The sequence below is a fragment of the Pantherophis guttatus genome, chromosome 2 (genome assembly GCF_059756535.1).
Source record: "Pantherophis guttatus breed Tessera chromosome 2, ASM5975653v1, whole genome shotgun sequence".
Classification (NCBI taxonomy): Eukaryota; Metazoa; Chordata; class Lepidosauria; order Squamata; family Colubridae; genus Pantherophis; species Pantherophis guttatus.
The window spans coordinates 62,408,788-62,427,287 of NC_142064.1; the positions used below are offsets into that span (position 1 = coordinate 62,408,788).

Genomic DNA, 18,500 nt, shown 5'->3' on the forward strand with positions numbered 1-18,500 from the left:
GAGCTGGTGGTTTATTGGTGTTGGCTGAAGGCCAGATGGACGCTCTCCTAATCCGTTTCTGGAAGTGATACCTTGTGAGATGGTCTGGGGGTGGAAGGGAGGGCGGCTGCTTGGGTGGTGGGAAAGAAGAAAAGGGGGGTCCAGTTTGGACCTTGCAGATCCCCTCCCCTTCTGGCCGATTCTGCCTGTGTGTCCAAAGGAGCTGGTGCCTCTCTTCCCTCGCAGAGCATGAAAGAAACGTCTGTGTTGAAAGCGGCTCACCTCTTCCGCCATTTTGTGTGTGTGTGTGGGAGTGAGTGAGTGTGTAGGGGTGTATGTGCGTGCGTGTGTCCTGTTAGCAGCAGCCGCCGCCGCAGGAACAGGCTGAACGTGATCTGCACAGCTCTCAGTAGGGCTGTGCTTGTGTGTGGTCCTGTTTTTTTGGACAGCTTTCAGCTTTGAGAGGAAAAAACATTTGTTTCGAGGTAAAAAAAAATGGAAAAGTGAAGCACAGACTGGACACATGTTGGAATATTTGCAAAGCAGATTCCTGGTCTCCCTCAGTTCAAGAGGGAGGCTGGTTTAACTGGAAGCAGGGATGGCTGCTTTTTTAATATTTTCCAGGGGTAAAATAATGGTTCTTAAGTAAAAAAAAAAAAAAAAAATCTCACAGTTGATCTGTTTTTTAAGATAAGTAAATTATGCAGATTCTATTTTTAATTCTCTGGGAGAAGTATTGACCAATCTGTTAATAGTAATTTTTTAAAAAATTATTTGACTCTTTAGGTTGGGTGCCTAACTAAATTGGGTTTATCCCCTGAAGGTTTTGCTAGTAACATTCATTAAAGGGGCCTCACAACTCCAAAGTCACAGTGCATTGCACAAAATAGCCATTTCGGGAGGAGGGGTACTACTTCACAGAAAAGGACTACAGAGACTTACAGTGCCGTAATATATTTATTTAGAAGTAGATCCAAGTGGGTTAAATGGGACTTAATCCAAAGAAAATGGATAGCAGTAAAATGGTTTAAAGTTGCAGTGCAATTTTCCTACAATGCAGGCACTGGTTAGAGTTATAATGGTCCAAAGTCTTCCCCACTTGTCCATTATCTCAGCCCATTCATGTCCTGACAATATCGGTATTTTCCCTTTGCTGTAAATTGTCATGAGTGAAACAGCTTAAGTGTAGTTTTCCCTCTTAAGCTGACATGATCTCATTACAGCTTCAAAGTGTGTAAATTCTGCAATGCTTTCTTGCCTATCACCTTGGAGGCAGTCAGGTGATTTTTTTTTTAGCTGGGGTGTATTGAGGGGCTCACTGAGCATGTTCTCTTTGCTGGTCAGTAAAGTAGTCAGTTTCTCTCCCAGTGTTTGTATTGTGGGTTAGCAGTTTCTCACCTGAGTTTACACCTTGTCCCCATTTCTCTCCAGAACACCAGAGAAAAGATCTCCAATATTTCATATTGGGAAGAAGAGGAGATATTTGTGCCACTCCACTTTAAGAGTAGCATGCAATGACGATAGGGTCCACACTTTTATGTGAGAAGAGGGACATCGCTTTCACAATATTTTGAATAGCAGCTGTGGGGATGTTTACCTTTAATGCAACAGACCTGTTTTTTTCCTTAGTATGGTATCTAGAAATCAGTGAGAGATGTTGAGCCAGGTTTCCTCCCCCATCCCCTTTAATCAACCCTTTATATTTCCTTGGTTTAATCACTTCACCACCACCCTGTGGTGGCTTAACAAGTAATTATTTTCAAGGATCCCTTTTTACATCACTTGGCCTTCATGCTGGTTGTGGCTACTTGTGCCCTACCATTTTCTCATACTTTGCTTTTCTTTGTATAATTTTAAACTTGAGAGAGATCCAAATGGAATTTGGGGGGGGGAGAGAGAGAGAGAAGGGCAAGCAAACTAGTCTGAATAAGACCAGGCTAAGTCCTGAAGTCATATCTCATCCTGCTTCTGCTGCAGGGCCCTGATTGGTAGTCATGTCCTCTGCTTCTGAAAATGTGTTGAAAGGGCATGGCAGCATAGCTAGAAGGAAAACCAATCAGTCTGCCTGTAATAACTGGCATAGTCTGTTGGGAATTGCCTAGCCAAGCAGGGGGGAGGACTCAAGTGGGGAATTAGCTTTGAATCATTAGGCTGCTGTAAGAGATCCAAGAATGCCTCTCCACTCCCCCCAACCACCCAATAAGCTCCATGGAACCTTATCCACCTGTTACCAAGGTAAGGCAAGCAGTCTGGGGAAATTCCTGCATGATAGGCAGAATACAATAAAGTAGCTACTTTGAATTCTACACCTGTGGATCTGGTTGCTTGTGTCTAATACACTCAGAAGTCAGGAGAATAGCATTCAGCAGTGACTCAGAACACCAAGGGAAATTAAAGACTGGCAAAGTTTAGATCAGGCTTGTTGTATGGCAACTCAGTAGATAACACTTTAACATGGTAATGATGTGATGGACATTTTCTGCTGCCAAAGATATGGCTCCAGAGAACTGCCATGCTGACTTACTCTATAGGCCAAGATGTGCCAGTAGAACAACTGGGAAGGTATGGATTTATTAACCATATCTAACTCTCTTCATTTCATTGCCCCCACAGTTGGTACAGAATTAGGTCAAGCTGAGAGCAGTAACAACTAACTTCTTATTAACTGAATCCATTTGTCTATGGAGATCCTCAGTCATCCAGTTCATGGTTGTCCCAAAGGCGCTTTTTTCAAGAGGCAACTGGACTTTCTGGTTTTTCTTTGAAGAAGAGCTGAAGAAGCTTCTTGGATGAGGAGTGAAACGTCTTCAAAGAAAAACCAGAAAGTTCAGTTGCCTCTTGAAAAAAAGCACCTTTGGGACAACTGAATCCATTGGAAATTCAAAAATTTCATGCAAAACTTTTCCCTTTATTGTCTCAACTCCCCTCCCCATTGTAACACCAATGTTGTCTTAGTTCAGAATTCTGGGAGCTGAAGTCCACAAGTCATAAAGTTGCCAAGTTTGGAGACCCCTGTCTTACTTGGTCTTTGGCCATTTGGCCATTAAAGAAATGTATATGGTGTGTTAATGTTAACTAGCTTTTATTAAAATACTGAAACAATTCAGTCTGCAAATGAACATGGTTTTCATAATGATGGTTAAAGAAAAAGAATAAGGATGTTTGGCCAGCTGGATGGAGAGGAGAATGGTAGACAGAGTGTTGTGACTAGCTCACCATGTTGGGCACAGTCATGTAGGAAGCAGATGCATGGAGACTATCCTTTCCAGCTACAATTTATTTATTTACTTACTTATGCAAACTATTTGCAAACAATCCAAATAATGAATGTCCAAATCCACAAAGATTACTTCAAAGTTAAACAATATCTGCCAGATTAACGTCCTTGGCCAAATGCCTGAGGGAGAATTCTTTAATGTCTTGTGAAAGGCTAACAAGATTGGAGTCATCTGCATCTCCAGAGGGATGATGTTCCACAGGGTTGTCACTGTAACAGTGGAGGTACGATTCCTGGGTCCAACAAAGTGATGTTCTTTAATGGAAATGACTCAGAATATGCCTTTCTTGCTAGGTTTGATGGGGTCTTCCCTTGGCTGCCATATAATCTTAAGATTGATTAGTAGTTGATCAACATTTATCCTAGAGAGATCTTTGCATAGACAGTATCCATAACCATTCTGGTAAACCTCATGTAGATTTAAACCTTAGAAATCTTTGACCTTGAATCTCTTTGAAGCATTTGGAGGCTACAAATTGATGGCACTGCTACAAACTGATTTGTGCCATATTAAGTTACAGGACAGATATAGGCATATTATACTTACAGGGCAATTCTGCCCTCACTTGACACCCCAACTGTGCTATTTATGTTTAATAATTTATAATTATTGGGTTTATAAATGTGTAATGAAGCAGCCACAAATGAGCTCGCATGGAGTTATGCAGGATGACAATGCAGAAGTCATGCTAGCTGGGGAATACTGGAAATTGAAGTTCATAAATTTTAAAATTGCCAAGATTGGATACTCCTGGTCTAAATTAATGATTGTTATTTCAATCAGTATGTTAATTTGCAGGACTATAAAAGGTAAATTCATGACCATTAGGAAAGAATAAAAAGTAAAACTGTCAGCATCAGAATCTCATTATATAGATCTGTGATATGGCTTAACTTGTTACAATATTCTGGTTGTCACAGCTCAAAAAATGGCAACCCAAAATGATTTGGGAACAGGAGCATCTCTCTAACATTTGAAACCAGTATGAAATTTCTTATCACAAGATGAAATGATGGGACACATTTAATTTTTTTTAAGCAGTTACACAAATCATTGAGGATAAACAAATTAAGCAAAGTGGTCCTCACTTAATGACCACTCTTTTAACAACTGTTTGAACCTTTGATAGCCCTGAATGAATAACATGAGCGGTCATCAAATTTCTAGCCATCAGAATAATCCTACGGTCCTATGATTGCCATCCAGGCACTTGGTTTTAGCTTGAATTTCCAACTGTAAAAAGCATCCCAGGGTCAATTGATTCTGATTTGCAACTTTTCCTGTTGGCTTCCCTCAAGCAAAGTGAATGAGGAAGCTGGAAGGAATTCGAAAGTTACAGTCAGATGAGGTCCTGGTTTAACAGGTGGCAGTGATTCACTTGATGATAACCAGGATTTGCCAGAATTGCCATTGCTAAGCTGGGCAGTCATGTGACATCAGCTTTATGGCTGCATCTCTTAGTGACAGAAATTTCTATCCTAGTTACTGTTGTTAAGAGAGGGCTACTGGTGTCCCTTTTTGAGGTTTAGTGTATGTGTTTGATTACAACTCATGTAAAGTGTCACTTTTTGAAAAAGGCTGGGGGGGGAACTGAATGCTGATTTAGATAGAGCATTGGTGTGATCTAGCACATTTGTTCACAAGTTCTTCTGACTGATAAGATTGAGTAGAGTCGGCACTGATGTTTTTCTTATTTGAAATTCTTCATTGGACTTTGTATAGCCAATTCATTGAGTTCTTAATTTACTGTAGGTTAATAGTTATTGATCAAGTGTTAAAATTTTGTTTCTGGTGATTTGAATTGTGGTTCTGAACTCATCTGCATGTTCATATATCTAGCTGATGGCACCCAGTTTACACGAATGGCACTGGATCTGCTCCTACCCTTCTGACAAATCCTGAAAATCTGGCTCTGTCAACTGGGTTAGGGCCTTAAGAGGGAAATATGATGCTGAAGGTAATTGATAGATTAAGAGAAAAATCCCCCCTCTTCTCCCTGTGCATTCTGCTCCCTCCCTCCCTCCCCATATTTTAACTATAATCTTACTTTTGATTGTAATTGTATTTTTATTGTTTTGAGAAATATTTATGTCTTATGCTTTTAAAGCGTAGAATGTTATAAGATGCCCAGAATCACTCTGAGATGAGATGGGCAACAAATACTTTGATAGACAGGCAGGAAGGCAGGCAGGATGGATTTAGGTCTGAAATCATGACTTGGCTGATTAATCTTCATCCAAGACTGATGGTTCCATCTTCTGCTGCCAGTTTTTCCTGAAAGTTCAGTGTCCATTTCTTTTTGACAGAATGGATAGTTTATCCTTTTATATTATAATAGGAAAGAGAAAAATACTTTTCCAAGCGCCTCCCTCCTTTATATGTGCTTGTGACATCACAGGCACATGTGAAGGAGTGGCGCTTGCATTGCAATTGTGTTTCCATCATTTTGACAAAAGCAGTGAATCCTGCCAGTTTCTGTCTTTAACAAATTGCTTGGCTTGCCACTATTCTGTCCTCTTCAATTTTTATGCATTGTTTTTTTTTCGCTACCCTCAAAATCCAATACGGACTTCAGTATTTTTTGTCTTTTCAAATACATTTGGTTGCCATGGTTTATATATGATGCATTATGTTACACTAAAACATAGAACATAAAAATTGTAACTGCGTTGAAAAGTCAGTGTGCTTCTATTAGAGTTAATTAAAATACACAGGGAATTCATTTGAATTGGTCCCCTTTTGATTACTCTTTCAATGCAGCAGCAGGGGAAAAATGCCATTGGCAATCATGTATGTTTGTCTTTAGTAGAGACTCCTATGTAAATATTATGGCCAAGAACAGATGAGGAGCAGTTGCATTTTTCCATGAGTAAAAGTATAAATAGAAAAGAGCACAGAGTAAAGGACTAAGCAGGAGAAGTTTCCCTACTGATATTCTTTGAAAATGAGAAAAATCATGGTTTTTGTTTTTCTCTGCGTGAACCCATATGATTTCATCCACTGAAATGCTTTGAATGAAGGTTCTGCTTAAGTGACTGGATTCCCTTGCGCGCATACACACACACACACACACACACAGACTTCCTGGCAGGGCTACAATTAGAGATCTTCCCAAAATATCGACTTCATATCTAGTAAATGACTATGCAATAGGAAGGAAAAAAAGATAGCCTGTATTTCCAAAGACTGATCAATGTTTTTTTAATTGAAATTTTTGCACATGCCATACAAAAAAATAAGGTATTGGCTCTCCCACATACATTACTCTGAGTCTGGAAACAGGTCATCCCACCAAGAAGAAATAAGCAAGTCATTTCTCTAAACTTCTTTTAACCAAAATCTGAGAAAGAGGAAATCTATTTTAATTTTGCTTCCTCATTTTTCCATCTGTATCAGAGTGCAAGGTTCTGAGATTTTTGTAGGTAAGGCTCAACAATAGTGTTGTACATTATTCATAGGATAGTTAAAATAGTTTCTTGAGTAAGCTAGTGATGCTAATACTACTGATTATCTGAGAATTGAACTAAAGGATTTGGGGTTCTTGCATTAATGGGGTATACTAGAGTACCTCAAATATGCTCTGGTATAGAAAGAGAAGGGATGCCCTCAAAAGCGCATTAGTACAAGTGAAAACAATGAAGTGGTCTCATACATCTCAAGAGAATGGTGTTAAACTAAAATTAGAGAAAGGTCCCATTCATTTTAATAGGACTAAGTCAAAAAGAGCATTCACAAATGTATATTATGAATTGTTTAACCGTGTAATTATTCTGCAGACTTCTGTCTTTTATCTGTCATCCTTGAGTCAAATTGGACTCCTGTAACTTCTACCTGGGGTTGTCTTAGAGAAGATAATGTAAAGTAATAGAGAAGACCCCCAAAGCTCCTCTTTCCCATTTATCAACAACTTCTTTTCAGCAAGTCTTCTCTCTCCAAATATAACATACAGTGCCCCCTGTAACTTGCTTCGTGATCATTTACTCTCAGCCAGTCTTCTCCAATAGTGAAGTTTTCCAGGTACGCTGCACTACAACTCCCATTTCCATCACCCAGAAAGACCAATAATGAGTGGGGGATGACAAGACATGGTGGCAAGCATGGGAAAGGCTGCTACTGAGTGTTGCATTAATGGGAGGGAGCGAGGGGAGGGAAGGGAAGGGAAGGAGGGAGGGAGGGAGGGAGGGAGGGAGGGAAGGATCAAAACCAGAGCTGATTACAAGTGTTGTATCATGCTGATGAATAATAAATATAACAACATTGTAATAATAAATATTGGTATATTTATAGCTAAGGAGCAAATTGCCGTTTGCTTTAGGATCTTAAAAAAATAGTACTATCCAAAGGATTTAAGAAATAGTAATATTCCTTCCTCATAGATATCATTTTTCATCTCTTGGTTAGTCACTGTGTGTTGCACTCTTCAAATTGCCAGCTTTATCCCCTGAGTCTGGCAATTGCTGGCTCTCTCTTGGCTTGGAAGGAGCATCCTTCCTGTGCAATTCCCCAGAATTCCGACCAGCCAGGCCTTTGGCATATTGTGCATAGCAGCCCATCTCTCCCCTCCATCTCCCCCAATGTTTGAAAGTTTGAATATACTGAACAGAATTGGCCAAATAAGGTGAATGCTTCAAATGTCTTAAAATAGATCTCCATGGCCGTTGCAATAAAGGCACTTTATTTTTTGTTGTTAAAACTTTTGGAAAATTATTACCTCTCAAGAAATTGTCAGTATTTATATTAGAGACCAGTCTGCTTCGTGTAATGTCATCTGGAGTGGGAGAGAACTGGGTGTCAGAAGATATCGTGCTCTTAAAGACTCAAGCAAAGTGAATGATCAGCTTACAAAATCCCAGCTCAAACTTTATCCTGAGAAGAAAGTTTGAATGAGTTTTAAGGTCATCCAGACTCCAAGATGAATGATTAGTAGTGAATGTTTAAAACTATTAGAGCTTGAAATATTTATATAAAGATTGTAAAAACTCACCTGGTGGGCAGAATCTCAGGGGGGGAAAAAGGCAAGAGGAGATGAGAAATCAGAGGTCTAAAGAAACAATACTGTATTTTAAAACCATTCTCCTTTCCAACTTACTATTTTGTGCCAATGCTCATAATCTTTTGTAAACATAATGAGTCACTCACTTTTTATCAGTGTCTTAGATGAACTATAAATTATCTTTCCTTTATATACTAATTTTAAGAATTCTTTAAACCTTAGAGCTTCATGGCATGTTTCTTTTCTCTTTTTTAAAGGCCCTGAGATTGCATTTAACTTGCAATGCAGTCCTTAACGTGCTAGTTTAGGAAGAAACCAATTTCATTAGATACAGTATGACCAAAGTTAGAGGAAAATATGTATTGTTTGTTGTTCCCTGTTACATGGAGGCCTTAATGCAGCATTTCACAGATCCCTCATAGTAGAGAATCATTTTATTTTTCAACCTCCTCTCATATCATTACAGATAGTCCTCAATTTACAACAGTTCATTTAGTGACTGTTCAGAGTTACGTCACTGAAAAAAGTGACTTATGACCATTTTTCCCAGTTGCAACCTTTGTAGCATCCCCATGATCACGTGATCAAAATTCAGATGCTTCGCAACTGGTTCATTCTTATGACCATTGCTATGCCCCAAAGTCATGCGATCCCCTTTTGCAACATTTTGACAAGCAAAGTCAATGGGGAAGCCAGATTCATTCAACAGCCATGTTGCTAATTTTACAACTTGATTTACAACAGTGATTTACTTAACAACTGTGGCAAGAAAGGTCGTAAAAAGGGGCAACACTCACTTAACAAATGTCTAACTTAACAGAAATTTTGGTCTCAATTGTGGTTGTAAGTTGAGGACTACCTGTATTATATTTTGTTTGGAGGTCGTGAGAAAACTTAATATGCAATAAAAATATTAATGTACAACTTCATTTTGAAAGCTTCAGATTAACAAAGATGGAAGGGACCTTGTTGGCCATCTAGTCCAACCCCCCGCTGTTGCCCTTTTTTAATGTTTCCAAGTGTCACTTCTGCAGCAAAGGTATCACAGACTTGACTATAGCCTTCAAGTTGTGATGAAGCCTCCCATCACTGTGATGAAGCCTGTCATCATGGTCATATCATCATAAAGCAGGTCAATAATTTTTTTTTTTTTTTTGCGGTGGTTTTTAAGTGATTGCTGCAGTACTTCGCAATGGGCCAGTTTTGCCAAAAGCCTGTAAGTAAATAAATTGAGGATTACTTGTACCATAGTAATGGCCCACTAACTACAATGGCCCATTGATTTGATCTCAGTTTTAATGTGCCTTCTGGAGTTTTCTATTAAAAGTGGGTCACACATTGGAACTTAAAAGTCTTTCCAAAATGTCAGTTGGTTCAAATAAAACCAGAGCAAAGTTGCTAGCTAGCGTGACATTTTAGACTGCCTGTATCTTAAAATTTGATTTTATTTATTTATTTATTATTGCGATTTATATGCCGCCTTTCTCCCTAGGGACTCAAGGCGGCTTACAAAATGACAATTTCCAATACAAATCACAATGAAATAAAAATTAAAATCAGCAACCCTATTAAAACAATTTAAAATTATGACAGTGTACCCCCAAACGGTTCAGTTAAGTTGACAGAAGAGCCACGTCTTCAGTTCGCAATGGAAGGAAAGAAGGTCGGGGGCTGTCCTGAGCTCGGTGGGCAATCCATTCCAGAGGGTCGGGGCTCCCACAGAGAACGCTCTCCTCCTGGGGGCCGTCAGCCGACATTGTTTGCCCGACAGTACCCTGAGGAGGCCCACTCTGTGAGAGCGCACAGGACGATGGGAGAGCGGCTGGAGATGGTCCTGCATGAACCCCGGGCCTAAGCCATGAAGGGCTTTATAGGTTAGCACCAGCACCTTGAAATGAATCCGGAACGCCACCGGCAGCCAGTGCAGCTCATGCAGGAGAGGTGTTACACGGGAGTATCTAGACGCCCACGTAACTACTTGTGCGGCTGCATTCTGGACTAGCTGGAGCCTCCGAACGCATCCCAAGGGCGGCCCCATGTACAGTAGTCCAACCTAGAGGTAACGAGGGTGTGAGTGACCGTGGCGAGGGCATCCCGGTCTAGAAAAGGGCGCAACTGGAGCACAAGACGCACCTGTGTGAAGGCCCCCCTGGTTATGGCCGTCAGATGGTCATCCAAGGACAGCCGAGAATCCAGAAAGACACCCAAGTTGCGGACCCTATTGGAGGGAACGAGTCTCTCCCCCGATCACTAAAGATGGAACCTCCAGATCCCGGGATGCCGGCATCTACAGCCACTCAGTCTTGGAAGGGTTGAGTCTAAGTCTGTTCCTCCCCATCCAAACCCGCACCGCAGTGGGACATCACGGAAAGGGCATCCCTAGGGTGGTCAGGGGTGGAGATGTAAAGCTGGGTATCATCAGCATATTGATGATACCTCACCCCAAAACCACAAATGATCTCACCCAGCGGTTTCATGTAGATGTTAAAGACCAGAGGGGAGAGAACCGATCCCTGAGGCACCCCACAAGTGAGAGGCCTCTGGGAGGATCCCTGACCCCTCGCCCAAACAGACTGCAGACGACCAGAGAGATAGGAGGAGAACCACTGTAAAACAGTGCCTCCTAACCCCATCCCCCTGAGCCGCTGCAGCAGGATACCATGGTCGATGGTATCGAAAGCCACTGAGAGCTCAAGAAGGACCAGGATGGAGGAACAACCCCCATCCCTGGCCCACCAGAGATCATTGGGCGACCAATGCCGTTTCCGTGCTGTGACCACGCCTGAAACCGGATTGGTAAGGATCGAGGTAGTCTGCTTCCTCCAGGAATTGAGGGAATTGCTGCGCCACCACGGACTCAACAACCTTCGCTAAAAAATGTCAGGATCCAGGCTAGGCTTCTTAAGGAGGGGTCGAACCACCACCTCTTTGAGTGCAGCGGGGAAGACCCCTTCCTTTAACGAAGTGTAGACAACAGCCTGGATCCAGTCTCCAGGAACCTCTCTGGCTGCCGAAACTAGCCAGGAGGGACAAGGTCCAATAAACACGTGGAGGACCCCAGCCTACCCATAATCCTGTCCACGTCATCCAACGAAACAGGCTCAAACTCAACCCAGATGTCTCCATCAAGACTAGCTCCTGTCACCTCAACGGACTCTGTCCAGTCGGAGTCCAACCCGGTCCGAATCTGAGTGATTTTATCTTGCAGAAACTGTGCAAAATCCTCAGCACGGCCCTGCAAGGGGTCCTCCCTCACTCCCTGATTAAGGAGGGAGTGATTTGCTGAGATGAGCAAGTGGGGATTAGATGCTAGAATTCTCTTCCAGGGGAGTGGCTAGCTGTGACTGTGATACATGTCTCACCTCTGGATGTATGGCATGGTTGCTTAAGACTTTTCCGATGTCAGATAAAAATCAGTTTGAATTTCCTTGGCTTTCGATGTATTGTATGCTTTGTTTTTATTGCTGTTCTCTTTTATTTCCCAGTGATCTGCATCTTTCTGTGATTTTTTTTCCACAATTGCAAAGTTATATGTACATTAGTATTGAAATGCATTGTTTGCTTTCAACAACATTGTGTTATTTTTTGGATTTACTTCAGCTCCCAGGGAGTTTACCAAGATCTTCATGCCTATAATGACTCATTTGAGACAGATGCTTTGCTACTGGACATGGATTAGACTAGGATGTTGTCCAGATATATATTGGCTATGAATTCTAGGAATTGTCATCCCAGTACATCTGAAGTTAAAGAAAGCATGAATGCCTTACCATTTGTTATGAATTGGAATAGGAATTAGAATACATTTGACATGAAATAAATATTAAACTAATGGCCATGCCTCATACAGGCATTTTCCATTAGATGATTCTGATGAGGGAAATAAATTTGCTGGAAATGGTGAAATTTAATTTTTTTTACTACTGGTTCTGTGTGCATGGTGTGGTTTGGTGGGCGTGGCTTGGTGGGCGTGGCAGGGGAAGGATACTGCAAAATCTCCATTCCCTCCCCACTCTTGGGGGAAGGGTATTGCAAAATTTCCATTCCCACCCCACTCGGGGGCCAGCCAGAGGTGGTATTTGCCGGTTCTCCGAACTACTCAAAATTTCCGCTACTGGTTCTCCGAACTGCTCAAAATTTCCACTACCGGTTCTCCAGAACCTGTCAGAACCTGCTGGATTTCACCCCTGATAGTATCCCATCACCATTGCACCTATATCTGGCTTTCTGATAGCATGCTAATGTTGTGTAGCAGTGAGGTGGGATTTGTAGCCAACACAATGGCAAGCATCCATTTGGAGAAAGCTGCTACAAAACGCTGCATAAATAAATAGCTGCAAAGCAAAGTTAACTGCAAAAATACCTAAATAATGGTTATAACATATGCTGTTATAACTGCTGTTTTTTTATATTTAATGCCTAAATAGCAAATTATGCCTTTCATTTTAGGATCATAAAAGACAATGATTAAGGGTTTAATTTTTTAAAAGTGTCATATCCCAAAATCTAGATAGGGAGATGGCAGGTCCTTCCACTTATGTAACTTGTAGAGTCTTCGTAATGCCATTGGCTACCATCCAGTCTCCCCCATCAGAGCCAATGACCATAGACTCCTTTCAGTGCAGAAACCAAAGTACAGGTAGTCCTTGACTTACAACAGTTCATTTAGTGACCGTTCAAAGTTACTTATGATTGTTTTTCACACAACCGTTGCAGTATGCCCAAGGTCACATGATCAAAATTTGGAAGCTTGTCAACTGGTTCATATTTATGACTGTTGCAGTGTCCCGGGGTCATGTGTGACCTCTGACAAGCAAAGTCAATGAGAAAGCCAGATTCACTTAACAACAATGGCAAGAAAAGTCGTAAAATGGGGCAAAACTCACTTAACAAATGTTTCACTTAGCAATATAAATTTTGGGCTCAACTGTGGTTGTGGACTACCTGTATGCAGTTTCATAGATTCCATACTTTAGTTGTTGGACTGCAACATTGATAAGTAAATAATAAGGGTAAGTTTTAACTCTCCATCCTTGTACATTCAAATACACTGTGATTTCTAAAGAGGACAGATTCTTTGTTTGGGTTGATAAACATGCAAAGGTGCATCTGTAGGTTTTCTTCCCTTTTTGCCACCCAACTTCACATCTGCCCCTCTAGTCCAAATCCCTGCTCTAAATCCTAGTTGAATTATACATGCTAATTTAATGAAGGTGGATAAAATGTTGGCATTTGTTGAATTAGTGTTTGATACAGATCTTGGTTTATTAATGCAGTTTTCATTAAAACTTTCGCTAGTATTTTCATAAAGTGTAGGGCCTGTCATTGTCCCATACTATCTATACCATATAAATCTGAAGTGCGCAATTGGTACAACCAGGGAAATGCTGCCATAGCCCAAAAAGTGGATGCTGGATTTCATGTATAATTCTCTTTACTGGCTTCTTGATTTTTATGTTTATTACTCAATGGCTTAATTGGCACCCAAACAGCAGCTACAGGTAGTCCTTGCCTACCCACCACTTAGTCAGCCACCATTCAAACTTGTGATGGTGCTTTACAAGTGGTATTTATGATGGAGCCTTGAAGTTTTGGACATCATACCACCCTGCGATCATGTGATTGCTGTCTGGCTGTTCGGCAATCAACTTAATAACAATAACCTTTATTGTCACTGCACAACATATATACAATGAGATTGGTGGAGCTCCCTCAGTGCAACCCCCCACCCCACACAATACAACTTGCACTTACAATGGGTGTAGCACCCCGTGGCCATGTGATCACCATCTTCAGTCTTCTCTACTGGCTTTCCGCAAGCAAAGTTACTGGGAAAACTGGCAGGGAAGGTTGCAAGTCACTGAGGTAATGACTGCTTGTGCATGCCACTGTAACTGCCTGTACACCTTCCCTCATCTGACAGCAGCCACCTCTAAGCCTGAAATCATGCATTCTTGCTTGCTTGGCAGGGAGCCTACTTGCAAGTTGCCTGAGGCTCAGTGGTGGGTTTCTCCTAGTTCGCCCCGGTTCGGGTGAACAGGTAGGTGCGGTGGCGGGAGGCTCTGCCCACCCACTCGGATATCATCATGGATGCTCTGCGCATGCACAGAAGGTTCTGTGGGTGCACAGACACGTCATGCGCGAGCGCTCACAATTCTGAACTGATAGCGAAGGTAAGTGGAACCCACTACTGCTGAGACTTGCAGCTTCCTGTCAGCTTCTCCATTGACTTTTATTTTTTGGAAGCTGGCAGGAAGTTGTGAGGAGATCCTCACTTAATGATCTCTGGTTCTTGCTCAGCAGTGACAATAGGGGCTGACCAAGATTCCTGTCACTGGGCGATACAACTTATGAAGGAATTAAATTTCACAATATAATAGCTGAGTGTGATGGATGAACCCAACTAGTGATCAATATGTACTCCAGGTTTGCATTTTGTATTTGCTTTTTTCACCTCCCATCATCTAGGTTACCAGGCTGTGATCATGCTACCTAGGAATTAAAAGAGTAGAAAACCAGCTGGACATTAGAAAAGTGTGCTAAATTGAGAAAAACTGTATTGTACATTCATTCCCAGGCAGAAATCTGTGGCCTATTTGCTCTGGAGCAACAGTGGGGCGTGTGTGTGTATTTCATATGTGTGTTTTGGTAAGTTACCATTTAAGACCACAATAGTATATAAAAGCTGGAATCTGCCACAAAATGAGCTGTTATCTCCTCTGAGTTGTTAATTTACATCTTACTATACAGATGTCTCTTCTCAGAATCTTAAAATAACCAACATTCCTTTCCTTTTTGAATGCAAGTTAGATGCCTTCTTCCCCTTTACAGTATAGCCTTAGGTTTAGTTCCTATAATTTCATCTATAGCTATTATTTATATGGAATCATTTCTGTATTGAAGCAGAAGTGAGGCCATATATTTATTCCTTCCTTAATATCACATCTCCACCTGGCATCTCCAAGAATGTGGTTTTCTTCAAGGGAATCCCAAAATGGGAGCATCTGCATGCAGTTATTAAAGGAAGAAGGCATGATTTCAAAGACATGGTCTTGCTTCAACTTGGAAATGTATGAATATGCATCACATTGTATAAAATCTGAAGTAGTTAAACATTCAGATGTTGAATCTAGCCATTATTAATTATGATTATCATTGGTTCAGGCACAACAGAGTTAATACTGGGAGTTAAACTCTGGAGAAAAGGGAAAGAGAACATAATTCTATGGCCAGTCTTTTAACCTAGTTTGGACAACTTTTTCAGAAGCAGAGCACCTCATCTGGGCAGATAGTGATACAAGGATTTCACCAGATACTATCTATTGTTTTCCTCTTGTTTTGTTGTAGCATTTTCTAAAAAATGTAAGCTTCACCAGTTGTGTGAACCATCATGGCCTAGTGTTATCTGTAAACCAGGCCAGTATGATGTGTTCAACAAAATCACTGTTTAGTCACTTCTGTCATAGTATAATGCATGAAAAATATATTTTTGTTAAGTTCCCACAAAGTTGGAGGACAATTTCAGTAGAGTCTAAAACAGTGATGGCTAACCTTTTTGCCATCGCGTGCCAGGAGGGGGGGGCGGGGGAGGGTTGCGCGCGCACATGCCCACGCGCATGTGCATGCAACCCCACCCCTCACCCCCCCACGCTCCTGGCACATGATGGCCTGGTAGGCCCGTTTTTCTTTCTTACCTGGTTCCAGATCCTCTCTATGCATCTGGGAAGGGCGAAAACAGCCTTTCCCACTCCTTTGGAGGCCCTATGGAGGCTGAAAGGGCCCATTTCCCAACTCCCGGTGGGACAGGAAGTGACATTTTTTGCTGTCCCCAGCCTCCAGAACCTCTCTAGGAGCCTCTCTTGGAGTCTCTAGGAGCCTCTCTAGGAATCTCTGGAGGCTGGGGACAGGAAAAAACGTCATTTCCTGTCCCACTGGGAGTTGGGAAATGGGCCCTTTCAGCCTCCGTAGGGCCTCCAAGGGAGTGGGAAAGGCTGTTTTTGCCCTTCCCAGATGCATAGAGAGGATCTGGAACCAGGTAAGAAAGAAAAACGGGCCTCCCCCCCCCCAGGCCCTCCAGAGGCAGGAAACAGCCTGTTTCCCTATTTCTGGTGGGCCCAGAAGGCCTGAAAATTAGCTGGCCGGCGCGCGCATGCACCCCAGAGCTGAGCTGGCGTGCCCACTAATATGGCTCCGCATGCCACCTGTGGCACTCGTGCCATAGGTTCGCCATCACGGGTCTAAAAGATAATCAAAGGCTACAAAAGACAGAAAGGGTGAGGAAGGGAATTTAAAGCAGCATAAGGACCATGGATTTTTTAAATCTCTTTTTTAACTATGGGGATGAAAGTAAGTATGTAGAGAATATAATTTTAGCAGCTTTTGCTGCACACCAGCCATTGATAAGTGATTTGCATTAATCCAACTTCAATGTTTTCAGATGTTGGAAGTGTTTCCCTCCCCTTGGATGAATTATTTGCTTGCAGTTTAAGCATCTTTTTCAGGAAATTTCTTAACAATGGGAACTGAAATCGTGAGATACTATAGTCTTATCATTAAAAGAAAAAACTTGAATTGATTTTATTTTGTGTCTATTATTTTGGGGTAATTATTAGATAACCCATGTGTTAGTTTTCTGTTGCAGACCAAAATGACTTTCTCGCTGATGCATTATTTTTCAGCTCCTTTCTCTATGCTTTTAAATGTTGATTTTTATACTCAACAGTATGTTTAATATGTAAAAATAAAGTTTGAGAGGATTCTTTTCATTGTATGTTTGCTACAGAAAGGGTATCACATAAAGTCTAATAAAATGTTGAAAGTGTGCTTTCTGTTTTTGAGAAATGAACTGGCTTCAGTATCTGCTGTGAGTTTATAAGGTCCTTTGTCCCCATTCTTGTTTTCTCTAAGCAGTTTACTATGGTAAGGTTAGCAGCCTATTTTCAGAGCAGGGTTTTGCAAACATGATTCAAACTGATTACACATTGTATATTGGAAACTATGATACAACAATCGCTGGAAAAAACAGAGAAAGTAAAGTGGTGGTGGTGGGAATCTGAGGTATAAAAGAATCTGCAGTTTGTTTCCATCTTTCAGGCTACAGTAGGAGCTGCTTATTTTGGGGATCTGATGTTTAATAGCCAAATCATATTTCCTTGGTGGTCCCAATTCCTATAGCAATGTCCTCCCATGAGTTCTTTCATGAGGACTCTGTGAAAAACTTGGTACTCAACTCTAGCCAGTTCATCCTCATCCTTTTCTCCCTTCTGTTATTTAACTTTGCTTTTGATGACATCAGTGATTTTGGTAGTTCTCTGTTCCTGCTGGTTCTTTGACCACTAGGTTTGAAAGTGCAATTGGATCCTTTGGTTACGTGCTCCACTGTTAGGAGACTCCAAAATATGACAACTTCCAGATGTCTGAACTGACTGATCCTTTTGTTTAGATTATGCTCCAAAGCTGATGCTTAGATTAGTGCTGGCTGGATGAAGCTATGGGAGATTTGTCTGGTTTTCACAATGCCATGTTTATATTTCATATGGATTTCTCGTTCAAAGTTGACCTTGCTGTGACCTCCTAAAACCATGTCCACTAGGATGCCAGGTTTAACTTGCCCACAATAGCATTCTTTTTCATATCCTTGGGTAAACTGTGAATGCATCATCCAGAACATGTCAGTCCTTTCATGTGAGTCATCTTTCTAAACTCTTGTCCATCCAGTTTGAGTTTGTGTTGCTGTCGGCAATGGCTGTGTTTCTACAACATGTTTATTGAGAATTCTGATGAATGTTGGCTTATTTGGGAAAAGCAGTGGGCTGTTGTAGACTGGCCAGCTGCAAGTCTCACTTTTGCTGCTGGCACAGATATCTAACCAAATCAAGTCAGCTCCTTCCATGGTAAACCAAAAGTTTGGCTTTTTCCCTGCTAACAAACTAGAATAGTAAGCCAAGAAAAAAAGAGGGAAGAAGCAAGTAAGTGTTCCCAAGGACTGTGGTTAGAGGAAGATAACACACTGACTATTCAGGGTAAGGCTAAAGTCCTGAAAATGTTGGCTTAACATGATGTGCAAACGTGGCTAGTCTCCTTCTTTCTTCCTTGGGTTCCACATTATACCAAAATGCTGACAACCCTTGATGTAATATAAAGTTGCATTTATTATAAAATTATCAAAAGACATTAGAAGTTACTTGATTTTTAATACTTGGCTCTATTCAGCCACATATCAGGTAGTAGTAGTAACCTCCAAAATTTGA

General features: G+C 41.4%; 1 protein-coding gene across 3 annotated transcripts in view; it reads left to right on the forward strand.

Moving 5' to 3' along the window:
• PTCH1 (patched 1) overlaps positions 1 to 18,500 on the forward strand; it is a 114,362-nt gene that overhangs the window by 20,431 nt on the left and 75,431 nt on the right. The window lies entirely within an intron of this gene.